The sequence below is a fragment of the Ambystoma mexicanum genome, chromosome 1q (genome assembly GCF_040938575.1).
Source record: "Ambystoma mexicanum isolate Mex_15411 chromosome 1q, UKY_AmexF1_1, whole genome shotgun sequence".
Lineage (NCBI taxonomy): Eukaryota > Metazoa > Chordata > Amphibia > Caudata > Ambystomatidae > Ambystoma > Ambystoma mexicanum.
Window position 1 is genome coordinate 1,202,139,395 of NC_090922.1, and position 21,041 is coordinate 1,202,160,435.

Consider the following 21,041-nt stretch of genomic DNA (forward strand, 5'->3'; position numbering starts at 1 on the left):
AGATGTCATGGGATGGGATGGGATCGAAGATTTTGTTTCCTCCTCTTCCCCTAATTCACTACGTGCACCTGAAGCTCCATCAACTTCATAGCTCACTGGTGGCCACTGATATTCTGGACATTTTTAAATTGGTGCCCTGGTTCTCTTTCTCAATTTCCTATTTCAGGAAGATGGACATTTTCTGCACCCAAACAATTGATCACAAAGGTTTGTGGCATGAAGTTTGATCCCTAGGTCGTCTGATTCGTCAGATAAAAGTATGCAGCACATAAAGGCAGCAAGGAAGCCATTGGCCCGGGCTCCATATAAAGATAAGTGGATCAAATACTGCTGCTGGCATCGGCTTCCCTACATATGCTTTCTTTTGTGGCAGACTTGACTGCATCTGACATTTTGTATTGAACCATGCAGGACGCACCTCTCAGCATTGCCTACTTGAACTCCGACAGCCACACCTTTTTCGATCTCCAATCTCGTGGTGAAGTATCACTTCGATTGAATGTCATTTATATCTGCCAGTTAAGTCTCCTCCTCTCAAGTGGGGCCTGAAGGTAGTCCTTACAGCTATGTTAGAAACCATTCAAGCCCAAGGTAATGGCTCATATCTGGCTAGTTCGAAGGTGGCTTTTCTGAAATCCCAGCTATGTTGGCAAAATAACTATTTGGCTGTATTCCACTGAGACAAAGTGGTACTCCTCACGCACCCTTCCTTTTTTACTTGGTCATATCCGGCTTCCATATTATCTTGAGCAGTTTTCTCCCCTAACCCAGTGGCAGAAGTGTAAATACTCCACTCTTTGGACATCCGAAGATCCCTGAAATTCTATCTGGATAGAACAAAGGAGTTCGACTCCTAGATTCTTTGTAACCTTTGGGAACTGTAGTACGGGTTCACTGAAATCCAAGGCCGCTATCTCAAGATGGGTTGCCTTGTGCATTCTGGAAAGCTATTTGGTTCAATGCTTTCCTCAACCTAAGCGGTTCCACACTCTTGTGAGGGACGAAGCAGCTTTGGTCACTTTTCAAAGGTGTGCTCTTTGGGACTCCATTTTAGGGCAGCAATCTAAGATAGCCCTTCTGCATGTTGTAGAGCGTCTAGGTACAAGCTTGAGGCTGGATGCTGAATTCTTGTAGTCTGCCCTAAAAATAATGTAATTTCAGATGGAAATGAAACCATCCACCGCATGTAAATCTGTGCTTGGGAATCTTTCAGAAGTAAGGAGGAAAGTGGACGGGACGTAGTAGTAAGAAAGTTACTCAACATGATGATTACTGTACTCTTAGTCGCGGACATCCCTCTTCTTCCATACGACCGCCCACCTCCACATAGATTTGCTTAGTCATCAGTCAAGAGGCTGACCTCACTGGTTGGAAAAGTACTAAAGTGCGAGGCATAGAGATGCAGTGCTGAGATCACACATGTGCCTTGCTGAACAATGAAAAAGGACAATCGGATGGAATGTCCCAGAAGTATGGAGGAAATGGGAATCGGGACTATGGAGTACAGTAGTCACTCTTGAGAGTAACATATATACTATGCTGCAGAGTAGGATAGATGGCTGAATATTCATAATATGCTGTTACTGCAGAAGCATTGCTGAAACGCAACCCTACAACCCTACTGACCGTCCCATAGGGTAAGGAATGTAGACCATCAAAATTGCCCCAAAGCAGTCATTAAAGTAGGTTGTGTTACTGAACTATTGAGAATTCTCTGCGATCTAGGGTCACGGAGGTGTAGGTTTGGAGTGTGTAGGTTGGGCAAGCAGACTGTTGTGAAAAGGGGAAGAGCATCTGAATAGGGAGGGAATGGCTAAGCGGCAGGGAGCATGAATGTGAAGAGTGCATGAGGTCCCCAGGTGAAGAGAGGGTGATTAATACAAGTGATTTGCAGGATCATGATGGTAAGAGGACCAGGAACATCATTAGTTTGGCACCTCTTTTCCCATTTACCCAAGCACCGTACATCAGCGGGGTATGTTAACTTTGTGCCTTTTGCCCTAGTTGACATAGTATGAATTAGAGGGACAGAGTATGTCACATGATTATCTCATTCTCAGAATAGCATTTTAGGGTGTGCTAGTGTTGCCGCTGTAAGCTGTGTTCTGTGTTGAGAGATGGGGGGTGGGGGGGGTCCATTCAATTTCTCTACACCGACAAGAGGGTGTCAGTCAGATGGGGGCTGGATGGGCAGATTACCGATTCCTTTACAGGGGAGAGGGGGGTCCGCCAGGGGTTACTGCTACCCTCCCCCTCCTATTTTGTCCGTCTATCAACATTATAATGGAGGAACAGTTGGTCTCTGTCCTTGACTCCCCGAAGCTTGGCAAAGACACATTTCCAGCCCTTGTTTACGCAGACAATGCTGTGCTGTTATCTACTACCCCTATGGGTTAAGAGATTATCTGCACATTTTCGTGGAGAAATTTCAACGCGTTCAATGACGCTCAACCTAGAAAAACCAAAGGTGATGGTATGGTCAAAAACGCTGTAAGAAAATCAAACTGAATGTCTTAGTTGATCATTATTTTTCTGAAGCAGGTGTCACTACACTATGATTACCTAGAGATTAGGTTTTCGGAAGACCTTACATGGTGAGCTCACCTTACAAGGGCTGCAGCAACCTTGGAAAAGTACAGTGGTGAGGCTGTTTTTATAACGGGCATGGTAGGGGTGCTATTTCCCCCGCTCGAACACTGTGCAAAGCCCTGGGATGGACGGCAACTTTGTACAGGGCCGAACTATCATTTTTTGCGTCGTATACTTATGCAATCAAGGGGTGCCCCTATGGCTAGTTTGCGTTGGGAATGCGATCTTAAGCCCGTCAGTCAAGCACTAGCAAATACGCCCTTGTTATATTGGAATCACATTGTGGAGCACTCCAGAACTCGTAAAGTATAGAGAAGCGCTCACTAGCTTGCAGAATGTACCTGGATTTGGCTCCCTTACATAGTTCAGGTCTGTTCACAGGTTTAGAGTACCTGTACCTGGCCAGCTTTTGGGCTACCCTTTGGGGTTATTACCCAGTTCCAAGGTGCTGGTTAAGACAGTGTTATGTAGCCACTATAGGGAACATGAAAAGGGCTTGTGCTGTGTTGAGGACGGGCAGCCCATATATAATGTTAAAGCAGTCGGGAGTGCTTTGAGCCCTGCTTGGATTGTTTGGCTCCCCCATATGCCCAAGCCTTATTCATTCGACTGGGTACTAATACTTTCAAGGTGGCCAAGTGCAAAGGACCTAGTCCGTGGGAACCCAGAGGAATTGATAAGACACTTTTTGCTCTTCTGTCCAGGGTATACTGGGCTGAGGAGACGCTATCTGTTGCCACTTTTTCAGCAGAAGGATATTACACTGACAACAGCTGTGACATTTTGCAAAAGCGCCACTGTTTATTTTATCTCACAGTTCCTCCCCAGAGTTTGGCTACAAAGAGCAAAAAGTGTAAAGTAAAAGTGCGTTAAAATATAATGTTATTGTTAATGAATTAGTGTGTAATGATGATTTTTAGATTTTAAAATATTTTATTTTTGTAACAAGAAAGTGATTATGTACTGCTGGTATTAACACGTTTTATATTGTGATGAAAGGATGCTTTGATGGTTTTAATGACACTTTAAAAATAAACGTTGCATTTTTTTGTTTTAGTTGGCAAAACTCAGTACGTGTTATGTATAATTGGAGAACAAGATAGGATTGACGTCACAACTCGCACATGAGGGGAAAATGAGGCTAACGTGTATATCTGCTTGTAGTCTTGTGCCAAGGGGCTGCCTCCTCTAAGATGGAGGCGTATATTTTACTAAACATAGACTTTGCCTATGTCTGCACTTCTGTTTACACGACTGCTGTGATATAAGTATTCATTTTTTATTGATGCCCTATTTTCCCATTTTAATATATTTCAGGGTCACTACAGAAATTGAACCGGACTGTTTTGACAAGGTGAAGGCGTGATTGTTGTCTAGGTATGTTGCATTTTTTTCTGTCTTAAAACAAGGCTATTACTTAAATAAAATCAAGGTTAAGATCCGGCTTAATTCAATCGGAGTGTAGCAGATCCAGGCTCATTTTTTCTGTTCAGTCTGTGTCCTATTTAGCGTTTAATCCCATCTGGCTTGAGTTGGGGGTGCATCGGCTCCATCTGTGGCCAATCCAATCATTTTTACATGCTCAAAGCAGAGAGAAAAGCAGCCATTGAAAGGTGCTGGAAGGGTAGAGGATCACGTATTTTGTTTCTAAAATCTCATCCATTTAAAAATGTTGCTCTACATTCAGAGAGTGTCCATTGACATCTATTTTGTACTTGAAACATGAATACTCCATAGTCCACAAGGAATCCATTTAGTCCTCACTTCTCAGAAAAAACAGATCCCATCCTTCTGCTTTGTTAATCTTTAGAGATGGATTCCATCACATAAATGAGTCTTCAACAATAAATAATTAAAATGTAGGAGAGTAATGGTTTTCTTCCAGCGTCTGAGTCGGCTGAACATTTGGATGCTTGTTTGCTGGTGGTAAACTGGCTACCTATTCCCATTAAGTGGCATTTTATCTATGGAATGCAATGTCTTTCATTAGTATCCTGGTGGTGGGAGTGGGTGGCAGGCTCCTACCCAATGAGGAGCCTTGAAACTGGGGCTTTACCACACGGTACAGTCCCCGGTCCGAGCCTCCTCAGAGCAGAAGCCTGCCATCTTCCCTCTCCAGCTTGCCATATATTTCGCTCTCTCCCCACTTACCTTCAGCTTCCTTGTTGGTTGCTGGTACCGGGAACTGTTGTGTGTTTCCTGGCGCAGCTCTGACATCAGCCACGGAAAGGGGAAAGGAACTACGCAAAGTCCCTTCGCCCAGATCCAAGGCAGAGCTCCTTTTTTTTTTTTTCTTAAGTTGCGAAACGATGAATCCGTTGTTTCACAACTTAAGCACTATTAGTAGCAACCAATAGCAATAAACCCCTCGCTAGGTGGCCATTACCACGTTGAGCAATGCTCCGGTGCTTTGTGGAGTATGCAGCTATGGCCCCGGGGCTTTGCCTGACACATTAATGGCCCCCAGCTCTGGGTTTATTGCTTAAATACTTAACCAATTACAGGGCTCGAAATTGCTGGGAGCAATCTACCCCCTGGTTATAGCCTAGGAGGGCCTGGTTTGCTCGACACTAACAACTATTAGTAGCTGCATTTGACTTCCAGTCCAAGTGTGATGTGAACTTTGTGTGTTTGGGAATCTTTCTAAATTAGCATAAGGGCACGTCTAGACATTTTAAAGTATTCTGGGTCATGTATAATGGACCAAATGGATTAGTGTGCATTTCGTATTGCAGTGATCTTTGCAGCACGCTAATTGCGCCTGGTTCCCCTGAGGTAGCTCCTACTTACTGGGTGATGCCAAATATCCAGGAGCTGCATTTAGCTCCTGTTAATCATATCCCTGCAATTAGTCACAGGTTCATTGTTGCCTTGCTCCAGTAACAAGAGTTTTCAACCAACGCTCAATGGTAATGACACAGGTCAGGGAAACTTAAGTCTCCTTTTTACCACTTAGAATTGAAGTAGCTTCATAGGCATCTTTTGCCTTCTTTCATTCTCCCCATAGGAGGTTATGAAAGACTTCATGCATGTGTCTTTTATGTCTGGTTGAGAGATCATTTGGGAGCATTATAAATGAGTAAATGATTTTGGGGAGTAGTTTAATTTGTCTTACCAAGACATTGTTCACGGTCAGATCTGTCACGAGTTTTGACACGCCCCTCCCTGATGGCTACAAGATCCTCTCTGTGCCTTGTTCCTACCGTCTCGGTGGGGGTGCAGCCTTGATCTTCCCAGCGAGGATCCCTGCTTCTATCATTCCTATGCAGGTCTACTCCTCCTTTTGAATGCCTGGCCTGCAGTCAGTCAGTCTCTCTCTCTCTCTCTCTTTCTCTTTCTCTTTCTCTCTCTTTCTCTTTCTCTTTCTCTCTCTTTCTCTCTCTCTCTTTCCACCCCTTGCCCTTCTCACTGTGGCTATCTACTGGCCACCTGGTCAGGAAACCTCCTTCCTCTCCGACTGGGCAGACCTTTCCTCTTCCCTCAGGCCGATAACTTGGGATACCAGGCCAATAACCCCCAAGCAAGTCCCCTAAAGTCCCGCTTTGCTGCAAGACTCTCTTGCTGCTCCAGGGACGTTTGGACGCTTCGCTTTGCACGGATTGTGCTTTGCACTCTTTTCACACCGAACTTCATTGCCCACAAGGTGAACACACTGCAGAGACTTTTGATAGTTATACTATCTCACCTCAAACATATACTAAACGTTGTTTACTGTTATTTTCCATTGTCTGGGCTTTTTCAACTGCATTTGGAGGTGGTACCTATTTAACCTGGAACGTGCGCGCACCCAAGCAAGTCCCGCTTTGCCGCTTAGCCGCGGTGCTGAGATGGGGAAATCTTGCTCGTAGATACACAACCGTAGCATTTGACATCTTTTAGGGGTGAACATTCTTATATGCTCTTGTATTTGTAAGTCATTTCTATCTTTGCTACATTATTGTTTTGTGTTTGCATTTTTAATTGCTAAGGTAGCAACTTAGCATAATTGTTGGGGAGTATTTTTGCTCATGCGACCGTATACCCTTAAGTCAAATATACCTAATTCAGTTCCTCATATAGGCACCCGGTGCGTTCTGACTCGAGTAATTTAAAAGATAAATCAAAAAGAGTGTCCTCGTGTACATCTATTACACTCACGCCTCGAGTCAAAAATCGAGTAAAAACCCCTACCTCGAGTAAGGATATTAGACACTTTTGTCCTCTGTTGAAAATTACGTCTCAGGATTCTGTCTTTCAGGACGGTCCTCTTCCTGCTACAACAACAAATCAGGAAGAGTTTCGAGATTCACCAAACTATGCGGCTGAAGCCGTTACCCCCTCCCGACCTACGTCTGGTTCCCCCAAAGCAGTTTTTCCAAACCAAGAAGAATTACGAAAGTCATTAAAAGCCACAGCTGAAGATCCTATTGATACCCTAGCGCAGTGTAGCTCTTCGAAGAGCATGTCAATAATTCGTGAAGAAATCCAAAATCGTGAGGAGCTCCCAGTTTCTGATAAAACAATGTTGGAAGCAATCAAGATCTCCGAAAAAGATAAACAATTGCGACCGCATTTAGATCAAATTGAGGAAATCTCAGACACCGAGGGTAATGAAGTGTTCTCTGAAGTCTCAATTCATGCAAGTACTCGAGGAAATATCTCATCTCCGCATTCTGCATCCCCAGATTACCGTCAACGATGTTCAATGGACTCCTCTATTTCTCTAGCGGCCTCATACATCCTACCTACTCCTAGACATCGAGCTTCCTCTAGAGAAAAAGTGAAAACAACTTCAAATATTGGCCTTCTTGAAATTACTTTGGTGGCGGTAACTCAACAATCCAAAGTTTACTCAAACTTTTTGAGTCGCTTGAGTTAAAAATCAATATACAAACTGAAAAGATTGATCAAATTACAACTTGGATCAAAACACATCCTCATCAAAGAGTGTTGCCCTTACAAGATGTTTCAGTGGAAAATGAAATCACTAGGGCAACTTTAAAGTGTCAATACCATCAGCGATCCCAACAAATCCAGTGCAAATTCTACCTTCTTTCGAGCACATTATCTGCCCAATTGAATCTGATATTCCCACAATAGTGGACCCTAACTCATTGTGGATAAGTGTGGACAATAATTCCATAATGGCAAAGCAACAAGTAAATAAGGTAGCTTATGACATGTTTACTAAACATCCTCGTGCTAAAGGTAAAGCAAGGCACCTTATTACAAAAACCTACCAACCAAGTAACAGAACAGCGAAAGCCAACAATCCTTCATCTCGCCCTCCGACAATTGATTTAACCAAATCCACGAAAAAAACTGGCAAACTGAGGTGAACGAACAATTGCTTGAAAATCAAGTCCCCACAATACAAATTGAAAATCTGTCCTGTCCCCCAATGAACCACTCTCCATTGAACCAACTTGTTATCGCTCTGGAGGACGATGTACCCGATCCATGCAACCAAGCAAATCCACAAGGTACCCGCGAGAAATCCACAAACGCAGTGAACATATTATTTCAGCCGGCAGTCCCGCAGCAAGCATCGAACTCAAAAGAAATGCATACTCAGATTAATGCAATCAGAGCTGCTGTTGATGCTTTTCTCTTACAACGCGCAATTGAAATACATGCGGTGGTTCCTGTAAATGAGACTGGTCGGAAAGCATCAATTGCAATTTCACAAGATTCTAAAGTAAGTGAAATACAGCCGAAAGTGAACCAGCCGGTGATCTCGGAACAACCGAGACACTTAGCTAAATGAACTCCCTGTAGGTAATACCGAGGGAAGGAAAGTTATCGAACACGACGAATAAACAAAACGAGATCATAAAGACAGCTATTTGCTCAGCATAACATGGTGCCAAACCATAGTGCTCAATTAAGAAACACAGAGCCCAGAGTTACTCGCACAAACAGCAACGCTTCGTCTAATGACTTTGCATCACGACAAAGGACTCCCATTTCTGCAAAAACCCCTCTACACAAAAACCAACGTACGACAGATGGCCCCAATAATAAACAGCAGAAGCCAGATCCTAAAAAAATGGCCTTGCCAATGAACTTGCGCTAATATTGAAATGTCGAGCAGCCCCTCATCAACAGTATGACCTTTCAAGAGCAAGTGTTCTCAACATCTTTAATGATATCCCTGAACTAGAAGATCTTACATCAGCAGACATTGACCAAGTGGAATTCATTTGTGATGTGAATTTATCCATAGTTCGGTTATGGATGAAATCTGGTCTAGTCCTGAACACGTTATGGCGAGCAAAGATGGAATTATTCAGAATGGGCTTCCTTATGGCTCAAGATCCCGAAAGGAAGAACTACGAAACATTGTGTGAGACACAAAAGCCTAAAAATTGCTGTAAATCTGAATGTCATTGTACTTATTGCACTTTGGACCAAAAAATGATTCCTGGACAGCATATTAATGCCAAAGCATAACCATCATTGCAGCAAGGAGCTTCCAAAAAACAATCAAGTTCTCTTACACTTGTAAGTTGGAATACCAGGGGTAATAACCCTTTGCAATGGGAACAAAACATCAATCTCTCTGAGGCGGACATAATAATCCTTCAGGAAACCTGGTTGACTACCCCTCCTATATGGGATAATCCTGACATAGCCTTCATCCCAGCAATATCAGCGCAGAAGGGTCGCCCTATGGCGGGCCTCTTAGTAGCTGTTAAAGCTAGTTCAGCCATTAAGCTACATCCATGGGTTAGTCCGAACAGCTATGTCCAACTGGTCAAAATCACACTTGACGCCCATGATGTGTCTTTAATTAATTTATATAGAAATCCCGCAGCAATATCAGATGGCCTTTTCTATAGAGACTTGTCTGTTATTTGAACTGATTGCAAAAACGACAGGAATTACTTCTATCATCCTAGCCAGAGAGCCTAATCTCGATTACATCAAAACAACCAGTGGGGAAATAAATAAATAAATTGAACAGCTTCATGAACCATCTTGGCATGAGAATGGCCATTGGCTCTCTGCCTGGCGACATTCCACCTCATGCTACCTGGCAGAGAGGTGTCTCAACCAGTACGATTGATTACATTTATTTATCTGATGCGCAATTCATGCAGTCAACAAGTTTGAAAATAATAATGCAATCTGCAAGTGATCACCACATGCTAATGCTAACTTGGCCTAGGATTAGCCCCGACAATCAACAAAAGCGCTCTTGGATGTCCCAAGATCTAAGTATAAACAACGCTAAAACACGCTTTAAGTGGACCCCAAAGTCTGTTTTCATTAAACGAAACCTTGTACGAGCAGCTAAGATCATGTCAACCACAATCCTATGTAGATGCTTTGTCCATGTATAAAAACCTTTATATTCCTACTAGGAGTAAACATAATCATGCATTTGACCAGCATATGCAACATGCAAAAAAAGCATATCGTAGAGAATTGCGAGCTACTAACCATCTACCATTGAATGAGAGGATCAAAGCGCGCAAGGTCATTAAATCTCGTTTCAGATTTCTAGATCCTATAAAGGTAAATTGTTCCAGCAAGATAGTGAAGCTTTCCTAGTGGCAACATCTAATAAAAACTCAGCACAAATATGGCAATTTAAATGCAAACTCGGATCATAATCAATTCCAGCCACAAGTAAACGGAGTCTCTGAAACTCAGTGGATTGCACACTTTGCAACGCTCTATGCGAACACGACCTTTGATTCATTTCACTATGACATTCAACCTACTTCATTGTGGAACTTAGAATTCTCGGAGACCATAATAGATGAACTCCTATTGAAATCATCATCTTCACGGGCTGCTGGACTGGATGGAATCGCCAACCAAATTCTAAAACAGCATCCCAAACAATGGGCAACCATCCTCAATAATATCTTTCAGCAAATCCTTATTACAAAGAAAATCCCAGATACATGGCGTACTTCACTTATAGTACCGATCTTTAAAAAGGCTGATCGTGGAACACAGTCAACTATCGACCCATAGATCGACCCATAGCTCTTTTAGACTCTCCAGGCAAAATCTTTAATCGGTTAGTCTTAAGAGATTTCAATAAATGGTCACAGTCCTCCAACTTTGGTAATCGAAATCAGACGGGCTTTGTTCCAGGTCTTGGGACTGTAGTCAATCTAATGATACAAGAACAAGCAAAAAATACAAATACATCATAGTTCTTTGCATTTATTGATTTAAATGCTGCATTTGTCTCAAGAGTGAAATTAATTGAGAAATTGATCAAAGCCCAATGTCCGCAGGGTCTGAGCGGCGACATCTTTATGTTGCATTCCTCAACCTCCATTCAGGTTAATTTGACCTTTTTGGGATTACTGTCTGCTGTAATAGGAACTTCAAGAGGGCTGAAGCAGGGTTGTATCCTGGCTTCGGCCCTCTTTAATTTCTTCATTCACGATGTAAGAGACATTTTCTCCCCCATTGCATCAGACTCTCCAAAAATAAATTTGACTGCAATACAAGCATTATGTTATGCCAATGATCTTGTTCTTATCTCCAAGACCCCAACAGGATTGCAAAAGCTACTATCTGTCCTTACTGTTTACTTTGATGAAAACGAACTGTCAATGAATGTAAAAAAATCACAAATTGTAGCATACACCCCCAAACTAACTCACAGAAATAAATTTGTATGGAGAGTCAAAGACATCAGCCTACATGTATGGGCTAGAGTCAAGAGCTATCACTTCTACCCATTCCTTGAATAAACTGGAAGCTAAATTTTGGAGACAGATTCTCAATGTACCACAATCCACTCCTGTCCCATGTTTGAGATGAGTTGGGTCTTATATCTATAAGTGCGAAATATCATTGACAATTATGTGCTCTACTGCGTAAATGTCTTGTAAATACCAATGCAGTGTCCTTGCTGTGCTAGCGTCCGATTTTGTTTACATCGAATCATGTCTTTATCCAGAAATGGACTAAATGTGTCTATCACGTTCTGGCTATGGCAGACGTCAACTTGGAAACCCTTACAATGAATCCTGTAAGAGCCAAAAAGAAAATCTTCCTCCAAGATTGGATTCTCACTCGTTCATTATGCCTGCAATATAAGCACTTTAATAACAAATGCTATGTTAAAAAGAGAGGGGGGGTTGTTGAATCTTATCTGACTAAAGCCCCCTCACCACAAATACGCATGGCAATCGTGAGAATGCGATTTAACTTATGGCTCACCCGAGATGTCTTGGCCCAACGGAAGCAAATCGGTGTGTCGGAGAATTTCTGTAGATTATGCAGTGATCTAGCACAAAAGAAACCTTAGAACATCTAATTGTAGAATGCACAGCACTGATTCCCTTGAGAAATAAATTGTTTGAGAAACACATGGCCGCTGTTGCAAATGTGCAGCCTGAACTTAGATGGGCTTTCCTTCTTAACTCTGCCAATATGAGCCTAAACATTGCTTCGGTGAATTTTCTAACTACTCTTCTTTTGAAAGATGGAAATGGATAGTGTGCGAATGAATATATCTTTCGATCGATCCGATGTTACTGATGTATTATTTATTTTGTTTGATATATGTAAATGGCTAAGGTTTTATGTTTGTAAATAATTTAGATGTTTTTTTCTGTAACTTAGTATGAATTTATGATGTATGTTTTACAAATTGAAAAAAGTAGATTGATTTCTGCTAAATTTCAATAAAAAGAAAAAAAAAAATTCCAGCCCTTATAATGGAGGCTTAACGCCATCAAATATTTCTGTTATTCCTTGACTATTTGATTAATGCTGGGGCAGGCTACGGGCAACTGGTAACATGTCCATATGGCGTCTGTGTGGAAAAATACTGACCAAGCTGCAAGGCTTTCATTTAAGGTTGGCAAGTATCTTTTTGCAAGTTGAAAATCTTACTTTGTCAGTTGGATCATTTTTGCCAGCCTGTTTTTCTGCTGGCACTAGGGATGAATAGGACCCTCCCATCCCCCCCTTTCCTCCCCACACTCCTTTTCTAAGCATACTTAGTTTTAAAATTTAAATATTAGGGTGCAATTTCATTATTTGTACTTTAATTGTATTACTCATTAGAAATCTTACTTTGGATGTAAACTCTGTTTACATGTTTATTTTCACCTAAGTATTTATTTAGTTAATTTTCATGTTTTTTTAACATAAACGTGTGAAAGCGAGCCCGCTGACGTTCATTGTTTCAAAGAAGCTAATGAACATTTTATAGATGGTTAAATAAATGCAAGTAATGTGCATAGGCTCCAAAACCTCGAAGACCCTACGCAAAGGTTTAAGACAAGTGTGTGAAGGACTAGGAAAACCCTCCTAACCTTAAAGTGCACTTCAATTAAATTTCATTTACCACAAATACTGTTCAGAATGACAGTAACAGTGGGTTTATTCCTGTATCATTCACAATAATTCAAAAAAGATTTTGATATGGGAAGAAACTGATGTTTACGCTAGCATTTCAGAAAGGATCAGTCACCATGACATGTCCTAATCTGCAAACAACGAAATTAACATTCTCAGGAATAATTTTCTCATGAAACGTTTACATGTTAGGCATGAGTACTAGCTACATAGATTCCTACTAAAGCAACATGTAAAGTCTTTATGAATAGCGTTTGGACCAGTATATAATTTGTTGGAACTGATTGACAATTGTTGGAAGTTTACCTAAGGGCTTGGGGGGGCGGGGAGAGTTATTCTAGCTCCTTCATGATTTTTTAAATGTTTCTTTATGGATACGGCCACATGCTGTCAGGTTGTCTCCAGATTTCAGTCAAAAAGAATGTTCGAAGGATAAATTGTACAGCTTTTCTCAGTTTAGTTATAGATGATCATGGACTACTGGACCATAGCCTTGCCCTGTCTTTAGTCTGTTCCACCAGCACCAAGTGTATTGCAAACGCCGATTTGGGGCTGAAGTACTGCCGACCAGCAATTTCGTTTGTGCATTGGTTACCCCGTGAACAAAACACTTTACGCAGCAGTTGTTGGAGTTCTTGGCACAAGCAGCATCCACGTAAACCAGCAGCTTCCACCACCATGTATGGGCAACATAATGCTTGGGGCCAGTAAACTTAACATGTGCTGATTGTGGAGAGCAAACCTCATGCATTGTGGATGGAAGTAAAGCGCATTCAAGGCCAGTAGTGCTGCAGAGTTCTGTAGTATCTGAAGCTGGTGGATAACAAAGGTCCGGCTGTCCCAGGTAGATACCATTACAGTAGTCAATGCCCCCATTATGGAGGCAGTGACTATTGTAGCACGAAATTGCGACGGAACAAAGGGGCGTACCTTCCTAAGAAGTCTGTTTTGGAAAAAAAAAGTCTTGCAGCAAGCAATCTGCCCTTTTCTAGAGCCAGAGTGGAGAAGTTTGACCCCTTGGCTCTTTACTGATGGGCTGGGCGCTGGGCAGGGCCCCAACGATTCTGGCCAGAAATCAGCATGCCAGAATGCATTGTCCTGTGGCGGACCGACCACTAGGATCTCAGTTTTACCGCCATGCAGGCTGAACCACTTTTGGCCCATCCAGCGGCCAATCTGCTTGAGGCTGGGTCTTAACTTCGATGGTGGTTCTAGCACAGGGGAGTTGAGCTTAAAATTGTAGTACATACCGTCGGCGTAGGTGTAGAAACATACACCAGATGGTGCAATAAGGTCACCCAGTGGACGCAGATAAAGTTTAAAAAGTAATGTGGATAGAGAAGAACTGTGAGGGACCCCACATACTGTGTGGGTAGAAGGAGCACAAAAGGGTGGCAATGATGTAGTTTGCTTACGGTCTGACAAGCATGCATTTCTTCCTCCCACATTCCTCATTTTAGACATCTATATCCCAGTGTAGGGGGATGGGGGCGCAGCACGGCTCCCAGTCAGCCCTACCAGATGCCTCTGCATGCCCCATGCTCAGCATGTGTGGGTCAGTATATATTATGGCACCCTAGCCTTCTTTTTTGGAAGTATTAACCTTTTTTGGTTTTGTCTTACCAAATCTGACGAAGCTTGCTGGTTTTAAACCCTGTGTCCACTGCGGGTGTCATGTGTTCGTCTCGAACCCCATAGGATCTGCCTGTTCTGTCTCTGTGAAGATCCCAACATGCAGAAATTAGTCGTGTCAGTCAATGCACCCCAAAGCGCTTTGAAAACCGGCGGTGAAGATTTACCTTCTTCCACAAAGGAAAAGGGCAACGAGATGGACCTGTTTAAGGTTGCCTAGTGCAGAACGCCAAACTGAAGAACAGTTCCAAGTCCTTAAGGCCAAGAAGCATTACTGCAAGAGGTCTCGTTCACCCAGCGAACAGGTTCCACAGGTATCTTCTCGCACCCAATCCACTTCGGCAGGGAATTGAGAGGCCTATCGTCTCACAGTGCTTGACGTTTTCACCAAGTCACCAGTGCCAACGGCTTAGGCATCGCTGTCGGAGTCCACCCACTCTGACGAGCTGGCAGAGACCCTTCAAAAGCCCATGACGGTATACCTTTGGACTCTGCTATGGCTCCAACTAGCAGGGACCCGTCTGACGCACTGCTTAGTCTTACAATGATGGTCTTCTGGCTAAAGCTCCTCTGTGGTGCAGAGATTACTCCTCAGTATGCCCCACTCCCCAGGGGGGTGTTTGTCTCATATGGAACACATTAATGACTAGGGAGGGGATCCCATCCCCTTTGGGCTGGAACCCCTATGCCCCAGAGAAGTTGGTGACTTCCTGAGGACCCTTATGGGGAGGGAGGAAACTTACTTAATCCTGCTGCTGCCCTGAAAGAAGTAACTGGTCTGGATACTACTTCAGAGTTGGATATGCTCCCGGCACCAATACCAGGAAAACCTTCTGCTTCCGTTCAATATCTGTGGCTAATTCCCTCGGGTTGTTGGTCCTTTCAATACCAAAGGCGCAGTTTGTGTTGGACATTCTTGATTAAGGTCCACAGAGGAAGACCCTACTGCTTTCAGCCCAGAAGTAGAGGCCCCGCTCCTCTAATTATGGTCAAAACAAGCTTTGGTGCCAACTGTGGACTGGGATTTGGCAAAGAAGCACAGGGTGGTTCCTTCTGACCCATCTTTCCTGTCTTCACACACCTCCCCTGAGAGCCTGGTAGTCCATGCAGCAACTGGAAATCGGAAGACTGCGTCTTTCTTCTCATAACCTCCAGACTGGCAGTGCAAGAGGCTTGATGCCTGGGGAAGGAAATGTTTTGGCTAAAGCAGCTTGGATCTGTGGGCCTTAAACACCTGTTGCGCCATGGCCAGATTCTCCTTCTTTGGTCTGTTGTCTCTGCAATGCACCTCACTGCTGGAGAAATGAGGGTGAGCTTTCAAGCCCTATTCAAGGATTGCAAGGACACGTCACAACAAATGCTTCACTTGGCCTTGATGCAGCCGACTGCATGGTCTGTACTATGGCCATGGGTATGGTGTTGAGGTACTCATGATTGAGGACCTCTGGTTTTACCCCGTTTTTCCATGCTAAACTCGTGGACATGCTGTTTGTTGGCAACATTTTCTTTGAGGCTAAAGCAGGCAAATTGCTCCATAAATGCCAGTACTTCAAGGTGACTACTAAATCTATAGGCCTAGCGTTTCAGCAGCAGTTTATGGGGCTTTTCCCCCTTCATATCCTATGCCCACAGAGGTCGTTGGCAAGCTCCCTCTGGCGAACAGATGTCATGTTGTCCAGCTAGGGGTTGAGGCACAAGCTCTCCAAGGGGTGGCTTGTCAGCCTCCACGTGCTGGCCTCAGCCCTGAATGCGCAATTCCCTGTGAAATGGGCTTCACCCACTGTTCCACTGTGAGAGGCATGATTGCCTGTTTTGACAAGTTCAATCAACATGCAACGCCTGGGCATTACAGGTCATACACCAGGGATACGGTCTCCCGTTTGGTCGGGGAATTGTTTGGAGAGTGTTGAGCAATCGGTGCTTGTGCCTCTGGACTCCCTTCTGGCGAAGGGTGCGATAGATCCAGTTCCCCTCCCGGAACGAAGCAAGAGTTGTTACTCAACCTATTTACTGCTGACAAAGACCGGCAATTGCATCTCATCCTGGATCCGATCCTGTACCTGCGCAAGGAGAGATTCAAGATGGTTACTCTGGCTCAAATCCTTCAAGCCCTCAAATTGCATGACTGACGTATCTCACTGGATCTATAGGATGCCAACTGCTATGTCCCCATCCACGAAGGCACTGGAAGTAAAGTAGATTTTCAGTGGGGCATTGCCACTCTCAACTCAAAATCCTGCCGTTTGGTGTAACTTCGGCACTGATGGTCTTCATCAAACTGCTGGCAGTGGTAGCGGCTTGCCTCAGAAGGGAAGGCATTCATGTCTTTTCCCTATCTGGATGACTGGCTCATCTGAGTTCTCTCCCTGGGTCATGCATCGGCACAGCTGGACCTGAATGTGCAGCCTGTTGTACAGCCTGTGCTTCAAGAAGTCTCAGGTTTTGCTATCCCAGTCCCTCAGTTTTATCGCAGTCTTGGCCACTCAACTGGACAGGGCCTTCCAACTCGAGAATCAAGTGGAGAACCTCTCCAGAGAGGATTCTGGCTTGAGCCTTCCTGCATTTGGTGGGTCATATGGCCGCCTGCATTCTTGTGGTGCGGGAAGCCAGACTATGCATTAGGCCGCTACAGTGGCTTCTCAGTGGTCGGTGGTCTCAGTTCCAGAGACATATCGCAGGTGTCCAAAGCCATGGAGTGGTGGTGCCATAGAGGAAACCTACCGAAAGGGTGGGCATTGTTTCGAAAACCACTGACACTAGTCAACGATTTATCCTTGAAGGACTGTGGCGCTCACATACAGGACCGACGGTCAGCAACCTATTGTCTGTCAGAATACCGGCAGTACATTTCTCTCAGTTGTAGCAATTTGATCAGTCTGGTTCTGGTCGCCTTCCTTCGGTACAGTGCAAGACTGTGCTGGTCCTAACAGACAACACTGTTGTCATGCTCTACCTCAGTGTGAGATCCTTGCTTCTGGGCACTGGAGAACGTGTCTTGAACAGCAGCTCATCTCTGGCCTGCAGTGAGAACATCATTGCGGATGCTTGAACAGACAGATTTTGGCCTCCCATGAGTGGGAGCTCTGTCATGAAGCTCTGGAGTAGATATTCTCCCGGTGGGGCGGGGGGACTCTTCAGGTGGACCTCTTGGCTTCCTGTGTTAACAAGGAGTGCAAGCTGTCCTTCAAGGAGTTTCCACTACCGGTAGTTCTGGGGGACGCACTGATGGGCGAGACGGATTTTGACCTACTCTGTATTCCTGCCTTTCCCTGTCATCTCAGGATGCCACGCCTGTTCGTATCCACAATGGTTTTGATCACATCGGACTGGGCCCAGAGAACGCGTTATCCGGAGTTGGTGGACATGTCTTATGGTGGACATATCCGGGCACCTTCCACGGAGAGCAGATCTTCTCTTCCAATTGGGAGGACAAGTCCTCTGCCCAAACCTCACCAGCCCAAACCTGCTGAAAGGTTGAGGCATAAAGGTGATTTGTCGGCTGTTCTCCTCTGCTAAGAGGCCTGCCAACAAATCCATCCATGCCTGCAGATGGTGAACACTTTTGACTTGGTGCTTCAAAGATGAACAAACTACTTTCCTCTGGGTAATGTTCTTTCTGATGGATGTTCCTCCCCAGATTACTCATCGCCCTCCCAATCTTCCCCATTGGCATATAGCTAGTAAACCTTGGTGCTGAGGACCCTCAGCATCAGAGTTCTAGGGGAAAAAGGATGGAATGAAGGTCACTGGGAACAGCGCCTCAGTGTATACTGGCCCGCCGTCCATTCCAGCACAGAGGTGTTGTGCAGGAGCTGACCTGGAGCCGTGCTGTGCCCCCTGTTTCGGCGGAAACATTTTCAAAGAGCAGAGGTATCAATGAGCAGAAATCCATTGGAGGAACATTGATTAGAAAGAGTATTAACAGGCAAGTAATTTTTTCTCAATTAGAAAACCTTACCTGATTTGGATATTAATAGTGTTGGTAAAGGTGCGGATTGCCACTTTTTTTAGTATTCGCATGTTTGTGGCTATAATTGAAATGTAAATAGACTTTCATTGTGCATAAGGTATATACTTTCTTTATCTCAGCATTTTATAGTTATGCAGAAAAACACATTTTATAGAACATTTGTGTTTCCTAAGGTTGGTTTACATGTCCTACTTGTCAGTTCCCTTCATGTACCAGTTATCCTTATTAGCTGTTTTACCTCCACCTGACCAGTCTCTTCAAATGCTAGACACCACAAGTTATTTTGGTCACTGTATGGATCATTGAATTGTCCATAAGAAAGGGATATCGATATGAGTATTAGAATTTGCTCTTTTGGATTTGTAACTCGGCAATATTTGTATTTGCTAATCCTACTGTTGCAGACTGGTATTATGGAAAGATCCTAATTCATAAACCAGTGTGGCAGAAAAGGACCCACTGAGGTACAGCGCAAGGACTACAGAATTTGATTGGTTTGGTTGTGCTGCGGGTGAAAGCAGTAGTGGGAACCTGCCAGATTGCCCACTGGGTAAATTGAGCACAAAAGGGGTTGTTTGCAATCACACTGCGCACACAAACAAGAGTTTAAACCCGTTGGTTTTCAATTTAATCAACAGATGATGCTGCCTGACACGTGTTTCGAGCAACGCGCTCTTCTACTGAGGCTACATATTGGTTGTATGATTTGAAATTATAAAGTTCAAATAATACAAATAATTAAGTCATGTAGCATGTTAAAAGCCCAAACACAAAAGAACACAACAAGGCAAATGCAGTGGTTCAATCAGACCAATAAGACAATCAATTGAAATCACAGATGGTCCCCATAATTGTACATATAAATTGCATTTTGACGAGTAATACAATTTTGAAAAAGGATATGTGATCAATGTATAATGTATTTTTCCAATATACACCGATCCAACAAGTAGAAAGAAAAAATAAACAGCAGCTAGATTAGCAATTATTCCAATGTTGACCATACAATCAGTGCATGTGTATAAGAAAAACCATGTCATTATACCTTGGAATCTGATCTTGACTTCCCTTTGCTGATCACTAAAAAAAGGGGAAGGGGGGGCGTTGAGAGACCACGATTAGATATGGGAGAAAGTGGTGTTCACAAAATTAGGAGCCAACTGCCGTTGAAAAGAATTACCTATTTTAAATTAGCAACCGTGAGTGAAAAAGCTTAACTCACCCATAAACTGGTGTAAATATGAGTTAATATTAGCATAGATCACGGGCTCCACTGTAATGGAATTGAATAGCATGACATATTTGGAGCGCAAGAAACTTCCAGAAACAATGCATTAATTGGTTCCAATTGATGAAGAATTAAGTATACACGTACCTATTTTAATGCTGTGGCAAGGCAGACTTTGTTTTGAAAGTTAGTACATTAGCTGAATGTGCCGGTTGTATGAAACGTACAATTTGTGGACAAGCGTCCATGCCAAGCAGAGGGGGTAAAACACAAGTATGCTAATTAGCGCATGAGAGAGACCATCTAGACGTTCAGCTGTTCTCACGAAGACCCTCTAAGTAAGCAACGGGTCTGCGCAAAGTTTCTCTACTTACCAGCGTTTCCGCTGCAAAGTGAGAACTGGAGCCAGCCGTGCGCGGCTCATACTGAATGTTATAACTGAGGGATGCATGGTGTCGTTCAAGGAAAATGGCAGCGTGTCCCGTACTAGCTGCCATCTTGGGTATGCTCGCTATGACTGTAATTGAATGGAAAGCCATGAGAATCTGCATTAAGGAACACATTTGAAGCGCGTAAAAATTGAAGGGACATCAATGTCGGTCAAATACAGTTAAATTGGCAAAGTCCTAGAATGCTTAGGCCGTGGTCAATTGTGACAATGCAAAGAATTAGTCCAGGTGAATTTGAGATTTGTAAGTAATTGAAGTTTAATTGTGTTGAAGCTCCCTGTAATTCCACCCAGCAAGCTGCATCACGTACCGTTGGTAAAGACAGTAGGCTTGTAGATGCGTCGCTGCTAATTGCAAAGATACTTGTTGTATTCATGTTATATAAAGCTAGTTGTAAAAGTGCTGTGTTTAATTATCGTGCATAAAAATAAAACATGCTTGGTCGTTCCCATTCTGCATTGGCAAATACAGCATCTATTCTGCAAAACACCAAAACTAGTTGGATGGCCAACAATGGATAGAGGACAGGATTTCTCAATTATACAATTCTACACAGTTAAATACAAGGCAATTATGCATAGGTATACAGGCACAATTCTGTGCATATAAATACAAGACATACAATTCATAAGTATGCAATCACAGGAATAAATTTGGTCGTTGAACAAGAATATATTTAAAGTGAAATTAAGAATTTCTAACAACATCTCATTCTGTCTATAGAAAGAAACTGATCTCATCTTTAAAAAGTAATTGGTTGTTTTTAAACCTTTATCGTGTGGTATACTTGTATATAAAGATGAGACGTCCAATGTAACGAGTCTATAGTTTGGTTCCCAATTTATTTCCTCCA

At 43.3% G+C, this 21,041-nt stretch overlaps 1 protein-coding gene across 2 annotated transcripts in view; it reads left to right on the plus strand.

Moving 5' to 3' along the window:
• The window catches only part of GNG12 (G protein subunit gamma 12), a 348,877-nt gene that overhangs the window by 123,346 nt on the left and 204,490 nt on the right, over window positions 1-21,041 (plus strand). For both annotated transcript variants that reach the window (XM_069641936.1, XM_069641937.1), the window contains exon 2: window positions 3,907-3,966. The gene's annotated coding sequence lies outside the window, so the exon portion shown is untranslated. The remainder of the gene's footprint in view (window positions 1-3,906; window positions 3,967-21,041) is intronic.